The sequence below is a fragment of the Musca domestica genome, unplaced genomic scaffold (assembly GCF_030504385.1).
Source record: "Musca domestica strain aabys unplaced genomic scaffold, Musca_domestica.polishedcontigs.V.1.1 22, whole genome shotgun sequence".
NCBI classification, from domain to species: Eukaryota; Metazoa; Arthropoda; class Insecta; order Diptera; family Muscidae; genus Musca; species Musca domestica.
This window is the reverse complement of record NW_026712262.1, coordinates 11293332-11320757: the sequence shown is the minus strand read 5'-3', so window position 1 is coordinate 11320757 and position 27426 is coordinate 11293332.

Here is a 27426-nt window from a genome sequence, read left to right as displayed (position 1 = left end):
TAGTCGAGACACATCCCGGTAATGACGGTAACGTTCGCGTTGTAGACGTCCGAACTGCTTAGGGTATTATTAGGCGACCAGTCGTCAAGTTAGTCGTGTTACATAATTAAGTCTGTTGTTTGCGAAATATACCACGTTTGGTTGGGTAATTTCAGGCCCGTCAATTTGTAATTGTCGCGGTATAGATATCTAATTATATGAATTAAAATGATTTGAATAAAATGCTCACAAATAAACTGAACTTACGTCCTAACCTATAACTTGTAAACCTTATTGCACATGAAATAATATATAACATAATTCCTTTGAGCTTTGTTTAGTTGATACACATGCATGTATATCAAGGTGGGCGGCAATGTATAAGTTAGATACTTTGCCCCTCAACTTCCCTTGCTCGATCAATCACGGATGCTGATTGGCGCACAGGCATCTCCTCTACAACTCCCCTGGCGGAGACCGTAGTGAGCGGATCGTCGCTGGGCATTGGTTGTTGTCGGTAACCTCACCTTGTTACACATGCTCTCATTGGAAGTAGTTGTAGTTGTATTAGTAGACAGACATGAGATCCTCTGCGATCACCTAGAACCTCAGCGTTCACTTGTCTTTAGTCTTTAGAGCAATACCCAACACGGCCACTGTCGCCAACACACAACATTGAAAAGAGGTAAACTTATTGTCGAAAAAACACTTCAAAGCATTTCAATAAACCAGCAAATTTTGCAAGAAAAGAAATTAATTCCTATTTGTTTTATTTTTTCTTATTGTTTCTTTTCCCCCATTACTCTACATATACAGACAGTTTTTCTGCAATTGTCGGAAGAACTAGAGTGTTTGTTTCCATTGTCTGCGTAGCGTCCAATGGAGAACTGATATGAATTGGACATTGCTTATGGTAAATATGTAACATGGACCCACTTACGCCTGAGATTGAAGCTTGAATGTCATTCGCGCCTATACCAACGTTTTTCTGCATACCTTCAGAAACAAAAGATGCTTCTGAAGCAGGATCTATTAAAGCTCTAGCTGGGTACGTAGTATCTTTGCGCACAATATGGACTATAGCTGGCCTAATAATATTTTCCTGCTCTGGGTAGTATGAAATAGCTGTCGGCTTTAAGACCCTGATATAAGGCTGGTAGAAGTAGTTGGTAGGGTTGCCTGATATAATCTTCTACCATTTGAAATCGTCGGGGACGAACGTGGCCTCGATGTATAACAGCCTGTGATGCCGTTTGTTGCATGTGGTGCAGTTGTGAATGCTGTTTCATTTAGAAGCTTCATGTCCGTGAGACAAACAATTAAGACAACAGAAATGTTTTTTTAACTGTGCTGATTCTTTCAGGAACGGAAAGTCTAAGGAAACGTTCGATATCGCTTATGCCGCTATTATTTATATATATAATGCAAAAATAAGTCCCTGAACGTAGGCCAGGAAAGAAAATCACCGTTGAATGTTTCAATGTCACAGGGTGGCAAATTTAACCTGTGGCCGGAATTTTCCTTTCCACAGGATGTGTAAGATGAATTTTGGGAAGTTTCGGATCGATGCAGAACATTCGATACGAGCGCTGTATCCTCGGGACGAGGCATTGAAGTTTTACCTATATGAGATTTTGGTGAAATTACAGTAGGTTACTTAGGTGGAGCCCGTAGCGCATCTAACTTTCTATTAATGGACGCTAGAACATTTAAAAAACATTTGTAGGCGACATCGTATTTGACATCGGCGACAGAAATTTCGTCCTCATTAGAATTTTTATCATCATATAGGTAATCCAGACACTTTTCAAATTCGAATTTAACTTAAACCCATAGTGTTCTGACCTCAGCTCCTTGTAATTCTAGAATGAAAACATTCAACTCTTCGTCCCGTTGGGAACTTAAGTTGGCATCAGATTTTACCAAAGCATTAGTAGCTCGGATGAATAAATCCAAAGGAGTGATTGGCATTTTGAATGCAAATCATAATCAAGGCAAATGAATTATGTTTATTTAGACACGTAATGTCTTGTTTGGAAAACAAATGCTGTCTAAGAATTAAGAACCTCCCCGAAAATACAATAAGAAATTAGTGAAATTGTAATGGAATTTGAAAATGCTTGAAATATTTTCAATACGACACGTAATATCAATGAAATCAATGTTTAGTTAATGCAAATACACTGATTGTATAATAGTCGCGGACTAGTCCCAATATTAATTGAGGTTTAACGTGATTAAACAACAAGAAGAAAAATAATGTTATGAAGAAACTCAAAAATTGTATATTTCTTCTTTCGGTGTGTTTAAATACCACTTACCGACAAAAAAATTCTAAAATAAATGTATAAGAAGTCGCAAAACTCAGAAATGTGACGAAAATCGCTAGAGCCGATGGTAGGGTGCACAGACCGTTAGTTTTACTCTTCCAATAGTTCAGAACAATATAAGAAATCATATAAATTTCTTTAAAATAGTTCAAAAAATTAACTAAAAAAACTAAAACTATTAACTAGTCCGGACGTGGACTATTCCCAATATTAATTGAAGTTTAACGTGATTAAACCACAAGAAGAAAAATAATATTATAAAGAAACTCAAAAATTGTAGATTTTTTCTTTCGGTGTATTTTATACTGTTTACTGTATTGCTAGGAACACAATTGGAGCGAACGACGAATTTTTTCGCGGCGTATGTTCGTCGTCAAAAATAAAACACATATGTGTATATGGAAGTGCACACAATCACGGCACCGGCGAAAATTTCGTCGGTCGCCGCGAACTCAATTAGCTTTATTTCTATTTCATACGCCGGCGACCGGCGAACAAAACAGTACAAGGTGGCCATACTTGTACGAATTTTATGTGTTTTAGTAAATAAAGTTACTTTTTACTTTAAAATTTGTTATGGTCACTCTACTATCTGTTACTCGTATAAAAAAAACATAATTAATTTGTTTATTTATTTGTGTACTTGCGCCTGAGTGAAGATGGATATCAGTGAATTTATAATAGAGAAGATGGACATAAGTGAAATTATAATAGAGAACGTAAAGAATTATGTGTTCTTGTATAATTCATTGTAGTCAACAAATGAGCAAAAAGTAAACAACTTCATCAGCTGTTTTATAATTTCGTCGGTATTGTGTTCCATACGACGAATTTTCGCGGTTCATTTTGTCGCCGCGTAGGGCGAAATTCGTCGTTCGCTCCAATTGTGTTCCTAGCATATATCGTAGAATACACACAGTATGTGACAGTGTATCGTAAATACCACTTACCGACAAAAAATTGTAAAATAAATGTATAAGAAGTCGCAAAACTCAAAAATGTAACGAAAATCACTAGAGCCGATGGTTGGGTGCACAGACCGTTAGTTGTAATCTTCCAATAGTTCAGAACAATATAACCAACTATATAAATTTCTTTAAAATAGTTCAAGAAATTAACTAAAAATACTATAACTATTAACTAGTCCGGACGTGGACTATTCCCAATATTAATTGAAGTTTAACGTGATTAAACCACAAGAAGAAAAATAATATTATAAAGAAACTCAAAAATTATAGATTTTTTCTTTCGGTGTATTTTATATTGTTTACAGTATGTCGTAAAATATACACAGTATGTGACAGGGTATCGTAAATACCACTAACCGACAAAAAATTCTGAAATAAATGTGTAAGAAGTCTCAAAACTTAAAATTGTGACGAAAATCACTAGAGCCGATGTTAGGGTGCACAGACCGTTAGTTGTACTCTTCTGTTCAGAACAATATAACAAATTATATAAATTTCTTTAAAACAGTTAAAAAAATTAATTGTAATCATGGTACAATGAATACAAGGTAGGCTAAATTGCAAGTATAGAGGTCTACCTGTTTGACTTGTAATGCCAGAATTACTATCAAAATTGATTTTGAATAAATAATTTAAAACCGAGAAAACTGAATGAAAGGTCAACATTTATTATCAAAATCATGTTCTATATATCTCTTATGGTTTATTTCGCAACACAAACTGAAGATTTTGTCGATGCATACGCCGCAATAAGAATTTTGAAAACACCCGAATTTGAATATTTTCTGAACATTTTTTTATTATTGAAAAGAATACACACACATAAACAAATGCAGTTGACATATTAAGCCAGAGAAATAAAAAAAATAAAATCATATGGTAGTTCTGCCCTACCTTAAATTCATTGTACCATGATTGTAATAAATAAAATTTTGATAAATGATCGTGAACACACCTATTATATGTGATCAGCTATCATTTATCAGTGTCACTATTGTAATTTACACGAATATGTAGATAAAGAGGAACCAACAATGAGCAGTGATGACAATGAATATTCCTTTCTGTTGTTGTTATGTTTTACTACTAACATGAAGATGTAAAACACAAAAAGCCAAAGAAATATGCCAAAATGTTAATAGGCAATGAGAAACTCATGGTATAATTATTACAGGTAACAGCAAGTCCCAGCTGATTTGACTCTATAGTAATACTAGTGTCAAATTCTAATATCACGTTTTGTATTTTAATTCCATTTCTTGGTATGCAATACCCCTTTTTAATATAAAATTTCACTGCAGGGCAATGTGAACATAGTTTTTGCCTAATAATAGAAAATATCGGAAACTTTTCTTGTGGTTAAGGAACAGCGACACCACGTTAGATAATATATTCATATATTTTATATTTATAAAATTGCTAAATGTAGAATACTTTTTGTATGTATGCTGTTTGGTTTCAACTTGAAAAGGATGTTGCATTTTCCAAGATTTTCTAGCGATTGCTTTATGCTAGGAACACAATTGGAGCAAACGACGAATTTCGGCCTACGGGGCGACAAAATGAGCCGCGTAAATTCGTCGTTTGGAACACAATACCGACGAAATTATAAAACAGCTGATGAAGTTGTTTACTTTTTGCTCAGTTGTTGACTACAATGAATCAGAGAATTGTAAAGTTTATTAAAATTGTTAAAATAATTAACATAATGTATATTATACTAAAAGCTTATCTGCTGCCAATTTCCTCCCATACTTTCTTTTTTGAATATTCTTGTAGTCTTTTGAGGCTAAATTATACAAGAACTCATAATTCTTTACGTTCTCTATTATAATTTCACTTATGTGCATCTTCTCTATTATAAATAGAGTACTATTATAAATAGAGTACATTATAATAGAGTACAAGTACACAAATAAATAAACAAATTTATTATATTTTTTTATACGAGTAACAGATAGTAGAGTGACCATAACAAATTTTAAAGTAAAAAATAACTTTATTTACTAAAACACATAAAATTTGTACAAGTGTACTGTTTTGTTCGCCGTTCGCAGGCGTATGAAAAAGAAATAAAGCTAATTGAGTTCGCGGCGTCCGACGAAATTTTCGCCGGCGCCGTGATTGTGTGCATTTTCATATACACATATGTTTTTTTATTTTTGACGACGAACATACGCCGCGAAAAATTCGTCGTTCGCTCCAATTGTGTTCCTAGCATTAAGAGTAGAGAGTTTAGTACCAACATCTAACAACTATACATTCAGGGGAATGATGTGAAAGCACTAAAATTAAATATTTTAAGAACTATTCTCCTGCATTTCGATTTAATAATCCAAATTCCGAAAATATATATTTTTGAAATTAAAATAATTTATTGAAAATTAATTATTTTGTTTACATTTTTGGACACATAACTCTGACACTTGTATTACGTACAAAAACAAATTTGTATGTGGTTGTTGTTACGATTGTTGTACAACAACACTTGCTGTTACCTGTATTCTTCTACCATGTGAGAAACTATGCAATTATGCGATTGTGGTTGTGATGTGTGTTTTCTTGAAAACACAAAACACTTTGACACTGTTTTGTTATGCTAAATGCAATCGACGGCAATCTCATAAGAGACGGAAACTTTGAAACTTTGATTTGTTTTATTAACACAACAATAACAATGTTCGGTATGTGACTTTAAACGTAATTTAGAGTGTACATACCTTTGTTGTGGCGGTTTAATTAAAATGAAATTAAATTTATTTAGATGTGATGGTTGTGATCGATTATCCCGTTCTTGTTGTTGACGACGTAGTCGATGTATCCTCGGCGAGGCAAACAGACGGATCGTAGAATCCAATGTATTTGCGGCGAAGCAGTCGTTTCTTTGTTGTTTTTTCTCGTGAAGGAAGGAGAGAGATCGTAAAATCCGGGTCGATCGGACCAATTTTTGCGTAGCAAAATGAAAATAAAAGAAATGGAAAAAAAAAATAAAAGTACAACTTATTAATATTTTTTCCCTACAGAGTAGTGGACAAAGTACAAAGTCGTATAACAAGGTAGTAGACATTACCTAAGGAGGAGAAAAATCACCCGTGTTACAAATATGTTATATTAACGCAATTGAATTAAAATTAAGTTTGAAATTAAGCAGATACTTTCTTCAATACAATGTCCGATTGCCGCAAAGATTCTTCACCCTGAGGGTACTTAATTTCGATGTCAATCTGAAAAACATTGGCATAAGTAAATTTACACATACTTTAATATTTATATTGTCATTCAAATGTGACTTTACTTGCCAATTGTTTTCGATTCGAACTTATTCACTCCGGCAACAGTCTAAAAACATCATTATCATTGACAATTTCAGAAAACCTTTGGTGACAGCACTTTTTCAAATAGTTTAAGCTTTTATATCTGCATCATCAATCAAATTTCTATACACGGTAGGTGCGTTCTGATGTTATAATAATAAATGGGCAAATATCAACTGATATTTTCGAGCTAATGATTTTCGAAATTTAATGACATGCTTATATATTTTAAATTGGAACAGTGTTGGCATGTTTGTTCGGGATACCGTAATATTTTGTTGTTGCAAAATAATTAGGCTTAATCCATTTAATTTATTTTATAAAAACAACGTTTGTTTATTAGTTTTAGAAGAGTTGCTATAAGAATTTTAGAGACCTAACGGACAGTAAGATCCCTATAAAATATATAACAAAAGAAACATAAATAAAATCTATAAAAACTGTATTGGAATGAATAAATTCAATCAACCACTATTCTCAACGCTGCTCAGTAAGTATTATATGGGTACCAGGTCATGCTGGAATTTGAAGTAAAGAGATAGCGAACTATAACGTCAAAACTGGCAGGGAATTAGCAAACATAAAACTGGACAATCCAATGCCACCAAATGCGTCACGTCTAGAGTTGAAGACATGAGCAAAAAACGCCCATATATCCCTATGTAACAGTGAAGGCGTAGGAAAAACCACAAAAATCCTATGGGGCAACCCTAATGAGATAACAACGAAGAACCTTTTATTACAAGGTTTTAAAGAGATTGGTGGGGTAACAGGCATCCTTACGGGGTAACTGGGCTCACAAGATCATTTGTATGTGCAGATAACAGCAAATGCGGAGGAGATAATGAAACATTGGAAATACCATATTACAATTCTTAGGGAACGACCCCTAAATCAGACTATGGAAAACCGTTATGGAATTATGTTAAAGCAACTGAATTTCAAATATGGTAGACTGTAAACTGCCCGTCTTCTTTCAACAAACTCCAAGTCTAGAGTACACAAGAATTTAAAGTAAGTCGTTTAGAGACGTCCTGGCAAGCATTACTACCAAATTCTACAGTAGACTTCTTATTTTTTATTTAAAAAAAATTAATATGATGTACTAAATTTAACTACAAATGTCCAACATAAAATATTTAATATGTCAAGAAAAGTTGGCAACCCTGTGGTGATTGTTTGTCTGAAATTGCCTGACTTTCGTAGTGATTTCTCAAACACATCAAATCTTTTTTTGTTATACAGTTCTCAGCAAAGTTTTGATATAGCATTTTCAAATTAAATTAATTCTTTTTTTTTTAATCAACTAATTATTATTATTTTTTCATTTACAATTATATTTATATAATTACAATATAATACATATGTATAGTTCTGGCTACAAAGGCATCAAGCTAGTTAAAGTATTTATATATAAGTTAATCACCCTTATTACGGCTGGCGTAGTCGTATCGAAAATTGCAAGTTGATGCGTCGTAACGACTAATTGGTATTATGTATGTCGTATGCGAGAAATTACAACTATGTATGAAATTCTGTTACAATTTTCGTACCACAAGACGCGTTCTAATTCGACAAACATTGCAAAATTATTCGTTAGAGATTTTGTTGCCGACACCACACAAAAGTTTATCCAAATTGACATTACAAAAGAATAAATAATATACAAAATGGATTTTAATAAGAAGTATGTATCAACATTACAAAAATATTTGTATGTACATCTTCTTCTAGATTTATAGTCAGAACAAAGAAACAATTTGACGAAATGATCCAGATCTTGCCAATTAATCGAAATTTGTCTAGAGGTTACAGCAATGGCTTGAAAAAAATTAACATCAAGGAAGAATGTTGCAAAACTCAGTATCCTAGGACCGCCGGTTCGAACAGTCGAGGACTGGATAAAAGTCTGGACCGAATACAAATTCAAATTGAGGAAAAAGCTAGTTCATACCAAGGTAGAATGTCGTGCTACAGATGGAAGCCCCTTCAAGCAGTTCATTTTAAGCGACACGGAGGAAGCAGCATCATGCTTGTTACAATTAGAGACAATTGTAAATGCAGGAAAAAAAACAATTGGAATTCAACAGCGTCCATCACCTGGTGATCTGGAGACTGAGGAGGAACTGTTTGGTGGGCTTGAAATTAGTGAAGACAAAGAAACCCACAATCCCTGCACACTGACTTTTCCAAGGGTAAACAGACTACACCGAAATACGCAACAGAAGCAGGATGTGGTCATCCAGGATGTCTGTACGCTTCCCTCTGTATGCAAAAATAACCCGCATTATTTTTCGCCTCAATTTTAAATCATTTTGAATATACTCATCTTCATCCTTAGTTAAAAAATTGCCAGGACTTAACATATTTCAATATTTAATTGAACAAATAATCGTTTTACTTCAACCATTTCAACTGAGGTTTTTATTTCTTTTAACCGGGTAGTTCGTAAATTCAAAAAATGTGTATTATTCCAGAGCACCCTGCTTTTTCATACCTATTACAAAAAAGACGTAGTCGAAAATTGTACATAATACCAAAAATTTATAGTTACGACAACGCCTACGACTACGTCTACGACACTTGGTATAATGATATTATTTTGTAGATAGGTTTTAATTTTCTCTTTTTTGGTTATTTATACCTTTACTAGTCTGACATACTTACTTTTCGAAGTGAAAATTCGTTATCATTATTTTTAATAACGACCCACAATATATTTTCTGTACACGTGACAGGAGAAGTGGAAGCCTCTTTTGCGACTCAATCTGCGATCTCATTTCCTCTTATATTGGAGTGTTCTAGAACACATAGCAAAATATGTTTTTGATAGCCAATATTGTCCCTAATCCAGTTTGAGTAAATATTGATGTCATTAGGATTTTTAATAAAATCTAAAGCTGGTATTGAATCAGTTACGACAATGAACTTCCGACTCAAGGGTTTGGTTAGCTTTATTTCTTCAAAATTGGCTATTATTTCAGCAGTGAAAAGTGATAGATACTCTCGTACAAGAGATGATTTAAAGATTTCATCATTGGTTACGATTTTGTAGTTCGTAAAATTGTTGGTATAAATAAATTTATAGTATTCGTAATTTTTGAGGATATTGCAGAATTCGTGATGTTGTGTTTTCCTTGGGATACTTGTGAAGAGATATGTCCATCCGTAATGAATTTGAAATCCAAAAAGGATTTTTAGGTAGTAGAAATTTGCGGCTGTAGGATTTTATACTTATCACAATAATTCTGTGCATGAATGTACCCAACATATTGTTACGAATATAACTTTAGATTTAAGTTAATTTAGATGAATTCCGTTAATTTAAGAATTTGAATTGTAACGTAAATTTCTACTACGCAGTTTATTTGAATAACTTCACAACAACAACTACTGTATAGATTTTTCTACATCCTTCCATTTCCTCTTTCATTTTCTATTTTGTTGCTGACGTACAATTCTTGTTAAACGTCATCATTGATGATCGCTTAATTCCTCTTTCTTTGTTACCCCCTCGCCTGTGTATGTGTTGTTGTTATTGTTCACTCAATGTAAGTTTGTATGTGTTCGTTGCATTGGTAGATTGTTCGTAATCTAGGCGTTACCAGATCGTCTAGAAACTTCTGTAGCGACAGGCGAGGCTCATATAAATAGGGGAAATGGAAAGGCAGTTAGTCAGTTGTGAATCAGATCGCGAATTGAAACCATCGAGTAAAGTAAAGTGCAAAGTAAAGTTGTGTGAATAAAATCATTGTAATAATCGTAATCCGAAAGAACCCGCGTTTTATTTGGTACGAGCTGTATTGGGAAATAAAACAACGTCTACACGGGATTAAGTAAAATCCAAGAACGTAACAATTGGTGTCGGAAGTGAGATTACGATAATACTACGATGAAGTTTAAGGATCTACGAGTGGAAGACTTGAAGAAGGAACTTAATAAATTGGAATTGTCCTCTACTGGCAACAAGGCTGAACTACAAAAACGTCTGTTGGACGAGTTCGAGCGCCGTGGTATGAACATCGATACATATGAGTTTGACAGTAAGGATGAAGTGGATTTATCGGAAATGGGCGAATCCAACGGTGGGGAAGTCTCGTCAGTAGCTGCCAGGGGTGACGATTTCAGAGAAATGCTAGCCAAAATGTTTGAGGAGAATTTCAGAAGGTTCGAAGAAAATTCAAGAATAACGAACGAGAAACTCGAGTACATTGCAGAAGTTATTGGAAGGAGAGTGGAAACCGTGGAGGTCCAAATTAAAGAGTTGGATAAGAAAGTGCAGTCGGTTGACGAGAAATTTCTGTCCCACGACCATAGGGTTACAAATCTGGAGAAGAAAATTTCGGAACTGGAAATCAAAGGTGGTCCGGTGCGAGTTCCTGATAACACACTAAAAATCAAACCTCCTGTATTCGACGGCTCTACGTCATTCAATGTTTTCAAGTTACAGTTCGAGACAGTGGCTTCTAGAAATTCGTGGAACGACAGCGACAAAGCGGTTGCACTACTTCTGGCATTGAAGGGCAGTGCTGCTGATGTTATACAGAGTATTCCTGTCGCTTCTAGAAACAACTATGAAGATGTTATTGCTGCACTAGAACGTAAGTACGGTGGCGAACATAAACGAAACATCTACCTTATGGAATTAAGGGGAAGAGTACAGAGGGCAAACGAGACGTTACAAGACTTTGCAGCTGAGGTGGAACGTTTGATGCTAATGACGTATCCAGGAGAGGATCACCCATTGCTGGACCGTATGAAATTCGAAACCTTTGTGAATGGCATACGTGACCCTGAGATTAAGTATGCAACATATGCGTCACCAAAAGCATCATTTTCCGAAACTGTGTCGTTTGCCCTTGCCCAAGAGACGGCAAGAATAGTTGTTAAGCCCCAGACCCACAAGATTCGCCAACTGGAGACCGAAGGTTGCGAACCCAAATCTCTCGTTAACTCGATCGAAGACGCCATGAGGCGGGTAATAGAAGAGACAAAGTTAGTTGGGATGACTAAGCCCAGGGTTAGATGCTACAACTGCGATAAAGCAGGTCATATTGCGCGCGAATGCAGAGCTAAGCGCAAACGATCCAGGTCATCGTCACCACCTCCAACGAAAGATGGTAGAAGAATGGCCCAACAGTCCACCAATGAGTCACAGTTAAACTAAATCGAGCCAGTCCAGCGGGGCATGAACTGGCTCCCATCGACGATGGCCCCACAATCTCCATAGCAATAGTACAACAGGAAAGTCACAACCTAACAACAACTGGGTACATCAATGGTGATAAGCGAGTTCTGACGTTAGATACTGGCGCATCAAAGTCCATCGTAGGATCAGATCTGGTAAAGGGAAAAATAACGCAACTTAATGGAGTCAAACTGCGCACAGCAACGGGGGAGCCCGCGGCAGTACACGGCAAGATTACCTTGAGACTAACTATTGCCAATAAATCGGAGAATTACGAGTTTATAGTTGCCGATATCGTAGACGAAGTGATAATAGGCGCAGATTTTATGATTGCCTTTGGTATCAATCTGGATATGAAAGAACGTGTGATGACCTGGTCTAACGTCGAAATTCCGTTAAACGTGGGCTACGATGAAAGTACACCCATTAGACGTCTGACCACGGACCATCCAGAGATAATACCGCCCTGTGCCGAAGCAATAATATGGGTACCAATGAATGGAGATTGTGGAGCCGAGAAGTTGTGGGTGGTGGAACCAGCAGAAAACAGAAACAGTAACATCCTAATAGCGAATGCCCTGGTGAAAAGCAACAAGGACGGATTAATTCCTGTTAGAGTTTTGAACCTGTCAAACAAGCAAGAGCAAATTTGCCAATTTTCCGATGTTGGACAATGCACACCAGCTGAAGCTGTAGTTAATTTGGAAACTAGCACCGAAAAGCCAGCTGCCATGGAGAAGAAGCACCTCGACGGCTACATAAAAGAGTGGACACACCAATTATCACCTTCCGAGAGGAACAAGGCTAAGCAGCTATTATGGAAATATGCCTCTACCTTTGCGTTGACAAAAGAGCACCAAGGAAGAACATCAGTGGTGAAGCATGAAATCAGTAAAGCAGACGCGAGACCCATTAAACAGCCTCCAAGAAGTGTTCCCCTGGCAAAAAGAGACGAGGTTCAGAAGCTGATAAGTGAAATGGAAAAGAGTGGTATAATAGAACCATCGTCAAGTCCATGGTGCTCCCCAGTGGTCTTGGTCAAGAAGAAAGACGGAAGCACCCGATTTTGTGTGGACTACAGAAAGTTGAATGATGTCACCAAGAAAGACAGCTATCCGCTCCCAAGAATCGACGACACATTGGACACATTAGCCGTGACGTCATGGTTCTCCACCCTCGACCTGCAGAGTGGGTACTGGCAAGTAGAGATCGCCGAGAAAGATAAGGAGAAAACAGCGTTTGGCGTAAATGGGGGTCTCTGGCAGTTCAATGTCATGCCATTCGGACTCTGCAACGCCCCGGCTACATTTGAAAGGCTGATGGAGCGTGTGTTAAAAGGGCTGCAGTGGAAGTCGTGCCTCATATACTTGGATGACATCATAGTCATGGGACGCAACTTCGACGAACACATCAAGAACTTAAAGGATGTTCTACAGCAGCTTTCGTCTTCAGGCCTCAAGCTGAACCCAAAGAAGTGCAGTCTCTTCCAACGAGAGGTGAAGTTCCTGGGGCACCACGTGACGCCGGAGGGCATATCGACGGATAAGGAGAAAATTCAAGCCGTCAGAGATTGGCCGCAGCCCCGAAATCTCCATGAGCTGCGAAGCTTTCTGGGTCTCTGCACATACTACCGTCGATTTGTCCAAAATTTTACCAACATCGCCGCCTGTCTACACCGTTTGACGCAAAAAGGCCAGAGGTTTCAGTGGGGCAACGACCAGGAGGAGGCATTCAGAAAGCTCAAAGACATGCTATGCAGAGCCCCCATTTTGGCATACCCTATACCTGGCGGCAAGTTTGTCCTGGACACAGACGCAAGTGCGTGCGGCATCGGTGTCGTCCTTTCCCAGGAAATCGACGGACAGGAAAAAGTCATCGGGTACTACAGCCGGACATTGTCGAAACCTGAGAGGAATTACTGTGTGACGAGGAGAGAGCTGCTTGCTGTCCTTGAGTGCGTTAAACACTTCCACAAATACCTATATGGCCAGCATTTCTTGCTGAGGACCGACCACGCTGCTCTCCAATGGTTGCTGCAGTTTAAGAATCCAGAAGGTCAACTAGCCCGTTGGATCGAGAGGCTCCAGAGTTATGACTTCAGAATCGAGCACAGAAAAGGCGGAAAACACGGTAATGCTGATGCCCTGTCTCGTCGGCCATGCAAAGTAGAATGCAAGCACTGCTCAAAGGCTGAGAATAAAGAGAATATCGTTGATGTCCGACCATTGCAATTTGAGTCGGGTGAAGATTGGTCGACGGAACAACGAAGAGATCCCATTCTGGGCAAAGTAATTTCGGCCATAGAAACGGGCAAACGACCTAGTCGCAAAGAAATTACCTCCGAAAACCCTCTTTTAAAATCCTATTGGGCCCAGTGGGACAGTCTACTTATAATAGATGGTTGCCTATATCGCAAATGGGAAAGTGAGGACGGTAAATCTCACCGGAACTTGATCGTCGTCCCAGACTCCAAAATAAGAGATGTCTTGTCGGAGTTTCACGATGGGCCAAGTGGAGGACATCTTGGCATAGCAAAAACCACTGAAAAGGTAAAGCAGAGATTCTACTGGGTCGGCTGTCAAAAATCCATTGCCGACTGGATCGCCAATTGTGAAAGGTGCATAAGAGCTAAAGGTCCAACACGGAAGAGTCGAGGCTACATGCAGCAGTATAATTCAGGAGCCCCTTTTGAAAGAATCGCAATGGATGTAGCTGGACCGTTCCCAACAAGCGACTCTGGGAACCGGTATGTCTTAGTGGTCATGGATTACTTCAGTAAATGGCCAGAGGTTTATGCTATCCCAAATCAAGAAGCCAGGACAATTGTGGATGTGTTCAGCAGAAATTGGATTTGTCGCTATGGTGTTCCATCTGAGGTTCATTCCGATCAAGGGAGGAATTTTGAATCAGCGATCTTCAAGGAAATGTGTGACTCCTACGGAATCAAGAAAACCAGAACGACGCCCCTACATCCACAATCAGATGGCATGGTGGAAAGATTCAATCGCACCCTGGAAGAACATCTACGGAAAGTGGTGGACAGTGGCCAACGAGACTGGGATGAGCATATTCCCAAGTTTTTACTGGCTTATAGATCGGCCATTCATGATTCCACATCCCGGACCCCAGCCAAAGTTCTGTTCGGAAATGAATTAAAGCTACCTGGCGATTTGATATTCGGTGCTACCCCAAACGACGATGTGAACCAAGATGAAGACAGTCAAAACTCTTTTAGTAAAGTCCACGATGCAGTCCGACATCGAATAAAAATGGTTAGCAACCGCATGAAGGCAAGGTACGATCGAGCGGCAAATACCGATGGGTTTCAAGAAGGGCAACTGGTATTATTGTTCAACCCACAACGAAAGAAAGGACTATGCCCCAAATTACAAACGCACTGGGAAGACCCTACAAGATTGTCACGAAAATAAATGACGTCGTTTATCGCATCCAGAGGAGCGACAGTCCCAGGTCGAAGATGAAAGTTGTACATTTGGAGCGGCTGACCCCCTACGGAACGGGAACTGTGCCTATTCGGGACGAACAGGCTTAAGCGGGGGGCAATGTTACGAATATAACTTTAGATTTAAGTTAATTTAGATGAATTCCGTTAATTTAAGAATTTGAATTGTAACGTAAATTTCTACTACGCAGTTTATTTGAATAACTTCACAACAACAACTACTGTATAGATTTTTCTACATCCTTCCATTTCCTCTTTCATTTTCTATTTTGTTGCTGACGTACAATTCTTGTTAAACGTCATCATTGATGATCGCTTAATTCCTCTTTCTTTGTTACCCCCTCGCCTGTGTATGTGTTGTTGTTATTGTTCACTCAATGTAAGTTTGTATGTGTTCGTTGCATTGGTAGATTGTTCGTAATCTAGGCGTTACCAGATCGTCTAGAAACTTCTGTAGCGACAGGCGAGGCTCATATAAATAGGGGAAATGGAAAGGCAGTTAGTCAGTTGTGAATCAGATCGCGAATTGAAACCGTCGAGTAAAGTAAAGTGCAAAGTAAAGTTGTGTGAATAAAATCATTGTAATAATCGTAATCCGAAAGAACCCGCGTTTTATTTGGTACGAGCTGTATTGGGAAATAAAACAACGTCTACACGGGATTAAGTAAAATCCAAGAACGTAACAATATCTTAGAAGGTGCTGTTTTTGCCCAACAATGTGCGTGCTATTTATTTGGCGCACCACTGTACTGTAGCGGTATGCATTTAATATGCACACACACATGCATACGCAAGCGGTACCAAACTATTGTGTATTTACAAGTCTTCGTTCTCTTTTCCATTCAGCATTGGAAAAATCAAAGCACAAAACCAGATGGCGGCGGGTTTGATGAGAACGAGATATTCATTCGAAGTTTTGCGTAAAATCTATCAACACGATACTTGACCACCCGCCGTGATAAAGCGAATTGAAAATTAAATTTTAAAGTGCAAAAAAAAAAACAATGTAAGTTATTGTGAATAGTGATATTATTTAAAACCTGTAAAATAATACACTTACCTTTAAAACGATTTTACCTTTGAAAACTATACTTACCTTTTGAAAACCATGCTTACCTTTGGAAAATATATACTTACCTTAGAAAAAATACTATAAAGAAAGGAAAAAACACTTACATGTGAAATACTATACCTGCCCTTGAAATTGTAACTTTAACTTTGAACTTCTTTACTTACCATCCTTCAAAAAACCCAAAAATAAATTGAAACAATTTTATTTGTGTTTTGCGCCGCCGTTTCTGTGTTGGGCGTCAATGATACAGATTTGCTTCGCAAATTGTACATAAATACACACCAAGCTTCAAGTATTTTCTTTGTTAACGCTCACAGCAATCTTATCTGATGGTTACGATGTAACATGTTAGAATGGAGATCGCTGTATGAGTACTTCTTTATTCTTGCTCACAACAATCTTATCTGATGGTTACAATGTAACATGTTAGAATGGAGATCGTTGTATGAGTGATTTATTTAAATTCATTCTTAATTAGGTTCTATGTTTGAGAAGCGTAACTGTCGTCTAGAACGCAGTTATTTAATAACATAATGGCTAAGTTGTCTATATTAGTACTAATTTAAATAGAATACAAGGTTGCATGATTTGGGATTAAATATAAATGTACAAGAATAAAACGGATTGCTTCAAAATGAAATAAGGTGAAAAAAACTAAATAAATTATTTTAAACAAAAAAGGAGATTCAAACATTTGGTCCTAGTCGAGCCGAATAAGTGTGGTTAAGGAAAAACTTAACTATTTGATTTTTAGATATTTAATTCGACCTTTATTATACATTGTTACAATTGTAAATTTAATGAAAAAACGAGCTCGAGGTCTTTGTTGTTGTTTAATTATTTATTATTTTCGATATTTCGTCCTCCAACGGAAGACATCATCAGGAACAATGCTGTTTAACTGTTCATATAACAAAATTTTACAAAATATCGCCAAGCTTCGACGCCGACCTTGTGTTGTTGCCATCTGTTTTGTCTCTGCAGCATTCTCTTCTTATTGTATTTTGTTTAATTTTTCTAATCAGATGTCTGCAACTGTGTGCTAGATTCTCTGTGTCTGTTTTGTAGTTTATTCGTTGTGATGTTGGAGTATTCATTATGTGTAGAGTTTCCGACATAAGTCGCTTTTGATAGTTGTTCTCGCACTGTAGCACTCTCACTCTCTCTAATTCTGGATGATGTTGTTCGGTGGCACAGTGGGTAGAAAGTGCTGTTTTCTGTGTTGTGATTGATGATCTGTTTTTTATGTCTGATTTGTGTTCGGATAACCGTGTTTTTAATTTGTTTTTTGTTGTCCCGATGTAATATTTTTGGCATTGCGATTTGTTCATAGTGCCTATTTTTTGGTTTTAATTGAGTAAATAGTTTTTGTAACGTATCGTAGGTTTTTGGCGCAATTGTTTAACTGTTGTCTTCATAACATTTGGGGTTTTTAAAGCGTTCGGAAAGTCCGGGTATATAAGTGTCCGATTTATAGCATTTATTTTGTTTTTCCGTAGTTTGTCGGTTTTAATAATTGTTATAGTATTGATTTATTAACACATTTATGGTTTTTAAAGGGAAACTGTTTTTAGTCAATATTGAAGTTATTTTCTTTATGTTTTCTGTATGAAATTCTTTGTCGCTAATATTTAACACGCGATTGATTAAGTTCGATGCCGTGTTCATTATTGTTGTCTTTGGGTGTTTCGAATGAAAATTGGCTAATCTCCCCGATACCGTAGGTTTCTGGTACCAATTCGTCCGTATTGTGTTTTCTTTCCTTTTTATTAATAAGTCTAAGTATGGAAGTCGGCCATTACTTTCTTTTTCTATAGTAAACCTTATGCGATGATCGTAGCTATTGAATGTTGTCAGTAAATTATTTATTGCACTTGATTTAGTAATTCCAAAAAGGTCGTCAAGGTATTTTGTCAGAAACTTAGGTCTAATATCACAGATTTCCATACATCTATCCAATAGTTCTTCCATCACAATATCGGCTACTATCGGAGATGCTGCGTATCCCATGGGAAGACCTTTCCTTTGTTGATAAAAGTTATTCTTATACCTAAAGTAAATGGAATAAAGGAAACAAATATTCAGGATGATGAGAGCTTCTTTTCACTCGATGTGATTTCCCTTTTCCCAAGCGTTCCAGTCGAACTATCATTGAAAATAATAGAAGAAAAATAAAAAGACCTAGAACCAGTGACAAAAATCTGAAAGATTTATTCATAAAAATACTTAAATTTTGCATCTGTGATAACCGTTAGAAAACACAATACGGACGAATTGGTACCAGAAACCTACGGCATCGGGGAGATTAGTCAATTTTCATTCGAAACACCCAAAGACAACAATAATGAACACGGCATCGAACTTTATCAATCGCGTGTTAATTATTAGCGACAAAGAATTTCATACAGAAAACATAAAGATAATAATTTCAATATTGACTAAAAGCAGTTTCCCTTTAAAAAACATAAATATTTTAATAAATCAATACTATAACAATAATAAAAAGCGACAAACTACGGAAAAACAAAATAAATGCTATAAATCGGACACTTATATACCCGGACTTTCCGAACGCTTTAAAAACCCCAAATATTATGAAGACAACAATTAAACAATTGCGCCAAAAACCTACAATACCTTACAAAAACTCAATTAAAACCAAAAATAGACACTATGGACAAATCGAATTTAATATACAAAATAAAATGCAACGGCAACGAAAATGAAAATTCCAAAAATATTACATCGGGACAACAAAAAACAAATTAAAAACACGGTTATCCGGGCACAAATCAGACATAAAAAACAGATCATCAATCACAACACAGAAAACAGCACTTTCTACCCACTGTGCCACCGAACAACATCATCCAGAATTAGAGAGAGTGAGAGTGCTACAGTGCGAGAACAACTACCAAAAGCGACTTTTGTTGGAGACTCTACACATAATGAATACTCCAACATCACAACGAATAAACTACAAAACAGACACAGAGAATCTAGCACACAGTTACAGACATCTGATTAGAAAAATAAACAAAATACAATAAGAAGAGAATGCTGCAGAGACAAAACAGATGGCAACAACACAAGGTCGGCGTCGAAGCTTGGCGATATTTTGTAAAATTTTGTTATATGAACAGTTATACAGTATTGTTCCTGATGATGTCTTCCGTTGGAGGACGAAATATCGAAAATAATTAAACAACAACAAAGACCTCAAGCTCGTTTTTTTATTAAATTTACAATTGTAACAGGAAAAACTTAACATTAACAAATTGTGAGAGTGAAGTTTAACGAATTTAGAAAAATATTTGCAAAAAAAAAGAACAAAGAACAGTGAAAATATTAAAATTTGAAAAAGAGACTAGTGACAAGCAACACCAAAATATAGACAATTCATATAACGAAAACATCAAACGCAGTACACGGTACGGAAAAATAATAACAACAATAACAAGAAATTTGAAAGTTGGGATAGGAGAAAGCGGACGGACAGACGTAAGCTGAAAAACCCAACCCTTTTTTGACACACACCCTTTACCAAGAAGATCAAAGTGAGTACAAATACAGTTTTTTCTACACAACCAGAAAGCATTGGAGGAAATTATTCGAAAACAAATACAAAGACCCTGGTGCTTTCTTTGGTTCCCAAATAATTTGACACATTGACACCTTTTGTAAATCTAATTTGGGGACCCTTTGCCTATCTCCTTACCTTCATACAAATGGAAAAGAAGATAAATTAATGGAAAAGACTCTATTAATAAAATATATACAACTTTGTCCGCCATAATTTTTTTTTTTTGGAATTTCTGGAAAACAATTGGAAAATTGTTGGGAATTTTTGGAATTATTTGGAAAAATAGACTCACACATCGAAACACATACATTTATCGCCATATTACTTTGGAAAATTTATAAAACTTAGAGATGGGAGAATAATCTTCATTTTGTAATATTGAATAAGATTTTGATTTACGAAAGATAATTTTCGGCATCTTCAGTTGGCTGATCTACCATTTTGAAATTTTTGAATATTTTTTCTCTACGGTTGACTCAAAAACATTAACAAAATTGTCTGCTGTTGTTGCTTTTACAAACCGTGTTTGGTTGACAGACGCTAAAAAGTTTGAGGTTAGTTAACCTAAAAATTCTACCTCAACACATTTTATCATCTTGTGAACATTATAAGACACATAATTTATACATGAACGCCATATTTGTTTCCAAATACATAGCATTTGGACTGGAAATACAAACCCAACACTAAAAATATATTGCAAATCCAGGTTAGAAAACTTTATCTTAATCTCTTATCCAATCTTATCGCACCATAAAAAATATTCGAAAACATTTTTATTTTTCAATTTTTTACAAAAAAAAGGAAAACTGGTGATTTGAATGCAATATATTTGTGTCTCTAAACTTTCCTCTTCATAATTTATTACATAATTTTACTGAACATTTTGCACTTGAATCATATTCTTAAGCATTTTTTGCTCTTTACGACCCTTGAAAACTATTTGTGCTACTTTGACTTGAAATCAAAAACCATATATTTTTTGAAGTTTTGTCAGCGTTAAGAGTAACACAAAAGAGATTTTACCGTACTTTGTTTTATATACAAGTCGCTGTTTTTTCTTTCTTGTCTCGACAACCAAACACACATTTTTTCTTAAATTTTTTTGGAACTTTTTTTTGAATTTTGACCAACGGTTATCTTTTTTACACCTCTTAACCAATTCTAGCGCTCTTTTAACAAAATATTTGCAAAAAAATATTTTGAAACCCTACAAGAAAATCTGATCCTTTTGATTCGATTTACTCTACAACATAAACCTCTTGTCGTTAAATTTATTGGGAATAAACATCGAAGTCGATACTGTTTTTAACCCAAGAACAAATCGATTGGTCTTCATTATTGGGCAACTTTGTCAATTTATTGTCAAAACAAAAATTTTTCTAAAGTCAGACCCAATTCACTACAATTATGGACAATTCAAATCGGGAAAAATTTACTAATTGCGTTAATGATCTGCAAGATTATGCACCGATCTATGCATAGCAAACTCAGAAGACGACACTTATAGATTAGAGACATCGAGAGTTCAGTTAGATTCGCTTTATGATCAAGTCAAAAGAGCGTATGTGAAATGCCGGGATTATGCTCCTCAAGAAGGAGAGAAACCAGTTGATAAAAATAAATTAAGGAGTCAATATATGGAGGCCATTTATTCATATAAAAATGCCCTAGAGGAAATTAACGGCCAAATCCAGACAGCTAAGCAAAGAGAATCAGAAGAGAAAATGAAAAGAGAAAGCACACTTACGCCTAAAGTGAGCAATGATGCTGAGTTCACTCCGATTTCTCGATTGCCACCGTGTGACACAGATATTTTTAAGGGAGGATACAGCGGGTGGCCGACGTTCCGAGATCTTTTTTCAGCGATATATATAAAAACGCGGAACTAAGCAATGTTGAAAAACTCTTTCATTTGACACAAAAGACGGCAGGAGAAGCGCGAGATGTAATCAGTCATGTCCCACTTACGAATGATGGGTTCCGAGCGTTATGAAAACAAAAGAATGCAGGTAAACGAGCAGATAAAAATCCTCTTTAACCTACCCCACGTCACATATGATTCAAGTAGCACAATTAAAAAACTGCAACGCATGAAAAGTTGCACTCAGACTTTAGAGACTCTAGAAGTTGGGTAAAAGGCTGGGATCCAATCCTTATTTATCTTTGCTCCTCCAAATTGCCGCGATCTTTCTTAGAAGAATTTGAAAACTCATTAGAAAATAACAAAATAATGCCTACTTGGGAACAACTAAATAATTATTTGACACACAAGTTTAAAACTTTAGAATCACTAACATAAAATATGCTCAACAAGAACCAGAATTTAGTAAAAAAAAATGAAATGTACAAGTAGCTTCCAGACCAATACATGGTCCAATTCTCAGTCACAAGGGGGTAAACCCAGTAAACAAACTTCGAATCAACCGCCAAGAACTCATGTCACACAGAATTGTCATCTTTGTAAATCAAATCATTTTATAAAGGATTGTCCTCAATTCATAGAAATGTCAGTAAATGACAAAATTCATTTTGTAAAAGTTTCACACCTTTATTATAATTGTCTTTCTTCAAATCATGGCGTTAAAGAATGTAAAAGTCGGTTTGGTTGTCGGTCTTGCAATATGAGACACCATTCCATGCCACATAAGGGAACAGAAAACCTCCAAATAAGCAAAATTAACAACATAGCTAGAGATGAAGTACGACCTAGTTCTAGTGCTTCAGCTCTTACCACAAAAGTACAGTCCACAGAACAAGCAAATACTACAGCCCTGACCCTTCAAGAACATAGAATTTTCGAACATAATCCTAGAGCAACTTTGCTTTTCACTGCAATTGTACAAATCCAAATTGGAGGACAATCATACGATGCCAGAGCAATTATTGACCCTGGATTTCAATCCAATTATATCTCAGAAAAACTTAAAAATAAGTTGAATTTACCAACTAAGAAAAATCTTGTTCATATAACGGGACTTAGTCAAATTGTCTCGGAAACGTCTACAAAATCTTGCCTTTTCACTCTTCGTTCTCGTTTAGACCCACGCTTTGAGCTAGACGTTTGGGCGCCAGTTTTAAAGTCCTTAAGTCTAATTTTCCCCCACAAAATATTGAAAAGATTAAACTTACAAATATTAGGGGCCTTAACTTAGCAGACCCTAAATTTCACATAAGTTAACCAGTCGATCTCCTTATAGGGATGGATATAGGACCCTTAATATTTACAGTGGGTACACCTATAAAATTGCATGACTCGTTCTTAGCACAAAACACTGTATTCGGTTGGATAATAGGTGGTCCAATACCCGAAACCCATGGAAATTATCATAACGTTTCCTTGTTCAACACAACTTAAATTGAAAAGATCATTACACGTTTTGGGAGGTGGAAGAGCCCCCAAAAAGAGTTTTGAGGTCAGAAGAAGACTCCTTCTGCGAACAAAACTACCAACGAACAACAAAGAGAGACAAAGATGGAAGATATATTGTTACCCTACCCTTTAGAAATTGTAAGGAGTTAGGAAATTCTAGAAATATAGCCCTCGCACAGTTCTTTAGAATGGAGAAAAAGCTGTCAAAGACTCCCGAAATCAAAGACTCGTATGACAAAGCGATATTAGAATACCTAGAGTTGGGACATGTGAGAAAACTTTCACTCGAGGAAATAGATCAGACCCCAAATTATTATTTGCCGCATCATGCGATCATCAAACCAGATCGGTTAACAACGAAACTTCGTGTAGTTTTTAATGCTTCAAGTCCCACTTCTAATAAAAGAAGTCTAAATGATAATCTTTTCGCTGGGCCAATACTGCAGCAAGACCTTGTTCTACAAATACTTAAATGGAGGTTCTTTAAATATGTTTACAATGCTGATGTTACTCAAATGTACCGTCAGATTTTCTTAGATAGAAACCAGACTCGTTATCAAAGAATTCTCTTTAAGAAATCTCCTTTTGACCCAGTTGAAGATTTTGAACTTTTGACAGTCACTTTTGGAGTGAACTGCGCGCCTTTTTTAGCGCAATTAGCAGATGACATTAAAGCCACATACCCTAAGGCTGCAAAAATTATCTTACAAAATTTATATGTTGATGATGTACTTGCTGGAGACCATTCGATTGAGGAAGCAATTGACTCACGTAAAGAATTAATCTCTGCCTTTGACTCTGCAGGATTTCAACTTAAAAAATGGATTTCAAATGAGCCCAAAATAATCAAAGATTTACCAAAAGATCAACTTTTACCACTCAACTGGCTAGATTTATCTGAAAATGCGTCCACTAAGACTTTATGTATCAGATGGAAGATCTCAAATGATTGTTCTTCAGTTGCATCGCCTTCTATCGAACACCAGTCAAATTATATAAAGAGAGAAGTTTTATCTATAATTGCCAAATTATCCGACCCATGTGGTTGGCTCGCTCCGAAAATCGTGGTTGCTAAATTAATGATGCAGCAGATATGGCTGGACAAAATCGAATGGGATGATACTTTAAAACCTATGACACTAACAAATTGGCAGAATTTCGTAAAAAACAAAAATCAATAGACACTCTTACTATTCCAAGATGGATCAAATACACTCCAAGTAATCAAATTGAAATTCATGGATTTTGTGACGTGTCAGAGAGCGCATATGGTGCCGCTGTGTATATTCGTGTCGAACATGCCAACATTTCTCTTAGCATCAAAAACCAGGGTAGCACCAATTCAAAAGATTTCGTTGTCACGACTTGAGCTTTGCGCAGCTGTACTTTTGTCAAAATTAGCCCACTCCATAATAACAAATCTACAAATTTCGAATATTGAATCTTGTTTTTGGACAGACTCCACAATTGCTTTAGTTTGGCTTAAAAAACCGCCGTACCACTGGAGCACTTTTGTTGGAAACAGAGTTTCCGAAATTATAGAAATGTTGGAAATGAGCGATGGCATCATGCTGATTCTGAGGCTAATCCAGCTAATGTCGCAAGTCGTGGATGCTCATCATTTGTGGTGGCATGGACCACAATGGTTACAATACAAAAAAGTAGTTGGCCTTCGAATAAAATTCCGATAGACACCAATTTAGAAAAGAAACCAGCTAAAGTACTGACACTTGCAACCATTACTGGTAATGCCAAAAAAGAACTTATAAACAAAGACCCTTTAAAAAATTTCTCAAAGTTACAGCGAGTTTACAGAGCGTATGCATTTGTTATGCGTTATTCCAAACGACATATAAGCGACACGCTTAGCGTCTAGTTATCATGGTTACCCAGCAATACTATATTGAAAACGAATATCAATTACTAAAAAGAAAAGCGAAACTTCCACCTAGCAGCAGTCTGGTTACTTTAAATCGGTATCTAGACACAGATGGTCTTATAAGATCCAATGGTCGCCTTGTACAATCCCCTGCGTTAACATATAATGAAAGATACCCCATTTTACTACCCTAAATTTCCAAATTGTCGCAATTATTGGTCGAATTTACGCATAAAGTAACTTTGCATGGGGGAAATCATCTCATGACTCGAATCCGACGTTCTGAATTTTGGATATTCAAATTAAAAATCTTAATCAAGGAAACAATTCACAACTGCAAAATTTGCAACTTATATCGAAAACACAATCAAACTCAAATTATGGCCTCTCTTCCGCCTGAGCGTACTTCACTTGCAAGACCCTTCTACAATACTGGGATTGACTTTGCGGAGCCTTTTAATATAAAAAACTTCACCGGTCGTGCTTGTCTTGTTACAAAAGGATACGTGTGCGTTTTTATATGTTTTGCTACCAAGGCAATTCACTTAGAAGCAACCAGCGATCTGTCCACAAAATCTTTTTTAGCTGCATTCGCTCGATTTATAGGTCGAAGAGGATGTCCCTCCTGTGTGTATTCAGATAACGGAACGAACCTTGTGGGTGCCGCTAAATCCCAAAAAAGGACAGAGCAGAATTCCTTAGAAACTTTAGAACTCTCGGCGTTAATCACAATACCCATCAAAACTTGGATTGGAAATACATTGGAGCCTCCGGGTGCTCCACACATGGGTGGATTGTGGGAGGCCGATGTTTAAATTTTTACGGAAAAGCTTCCCAAGTCTTAATTAAGTTGGGAATACATAAAGCGCTTATCTGACTGACTTAAGTCATCGGCTGGCATCTTCGGAAATGAACAAAGGAGCCTAGGGCCAAAATCAAACTAAGTCAACCTAAAACTCCTTTGTTCATCTACGAAGAAGCCAGCCGATGACTTAAGCAAGCCAAATATGCGCTTTATGTATTCCACACTGATTCGTATAGAAGCTTGTCTCAATTCAAGACCCTTGAGCCCTGCTAGTGACGACCCTAATGAAATTGCTCCCTTAACACCAGCCCATTTTCTCATTGGAGCTCCTCTGCTAGAACCAGCAGAACCTGAAATTTCCGATTCTGATATTTCGTATGTTAATCGTTGGAAACGACTCAAAGTTATTTCCCAACATTTTTGTCATAGATGGAACTTCATAGAAGACACAAATGGAAATATCAAAAAGATAATTTTATGAATGGTGATCTAGTGGTCGTAAGAAATGATCGGTTGTCGCCAACAGAATGGAGATTGGGACGCATTGTTAAAACTTACCAGGGGGTCGACAATAACGTTAGAGTTGTAGACATTAAAACTTCCCTTGGCATAACTAGCCGGCCCATTACAAAAGTCATCAAACTATTTACCGACTGACTAGTCAGACCCCCTTCAAAAAACTTGGTACTCCTCTCTCTCCTTTTTTACAGAAATGACGGCCTACCTCCCAAATCAAGAGTGGGAAGATGATGAGGCAGTGAGACCCCCAAACAGGCGTCAGGAACAAAATCGCCCCCAACAACAGCAACTATCACCAAACAGGCGCATTAGCGAGTCCCAACAACACCAACGAAGAAGGCAACAGTCGAGGAGCAGGTCTGGTCGGCGAGAGAGTAGACGAGAGCGGCCTAGTTTCTGGCAGTACTCATGCGGGCTGTGCCAGGACGACAATGCCATAAATACATGCCACAGGTTCCGAGAACAGACACCGAACCAGCGGTATGAAACAGTGGAGAGAAGAGGGTACTGCCGCAATTGCTTGTCAAGGAGTCATTTGGCACCAGATTGTACATGTTTAATAGGTTGTCGAAGATGTGACCATCGACACCACACTCTCCTCCATGGGGCTCCGCAGCTGGAAAACGCGTTGCAACCTGCGCCCATAGTAATACAACAATTTTTTTGGGATTTAGTTTTTGTTCCAACCGCCTTGGTACGTGTTGCAAATGAAAGTGTTGACATCTGGAAGACAGTAAGAGCGTTGATTTGCCAATTGGCATCCATGTCAAGAATTGCATATTCCGCATTCCAAAGACTTGGCCTTAGATCATTTATGTACAGAAACAGACGATTTGCAGCTAAATGGCCAGAAACCTAAACAACACTTGGGCTTTAAATGTAAACGCGTTGATATCAGAAGACTTGCCTCGATATCAGAAGACTTGCCTCGGACCCTTTACTTGAAGACCCAA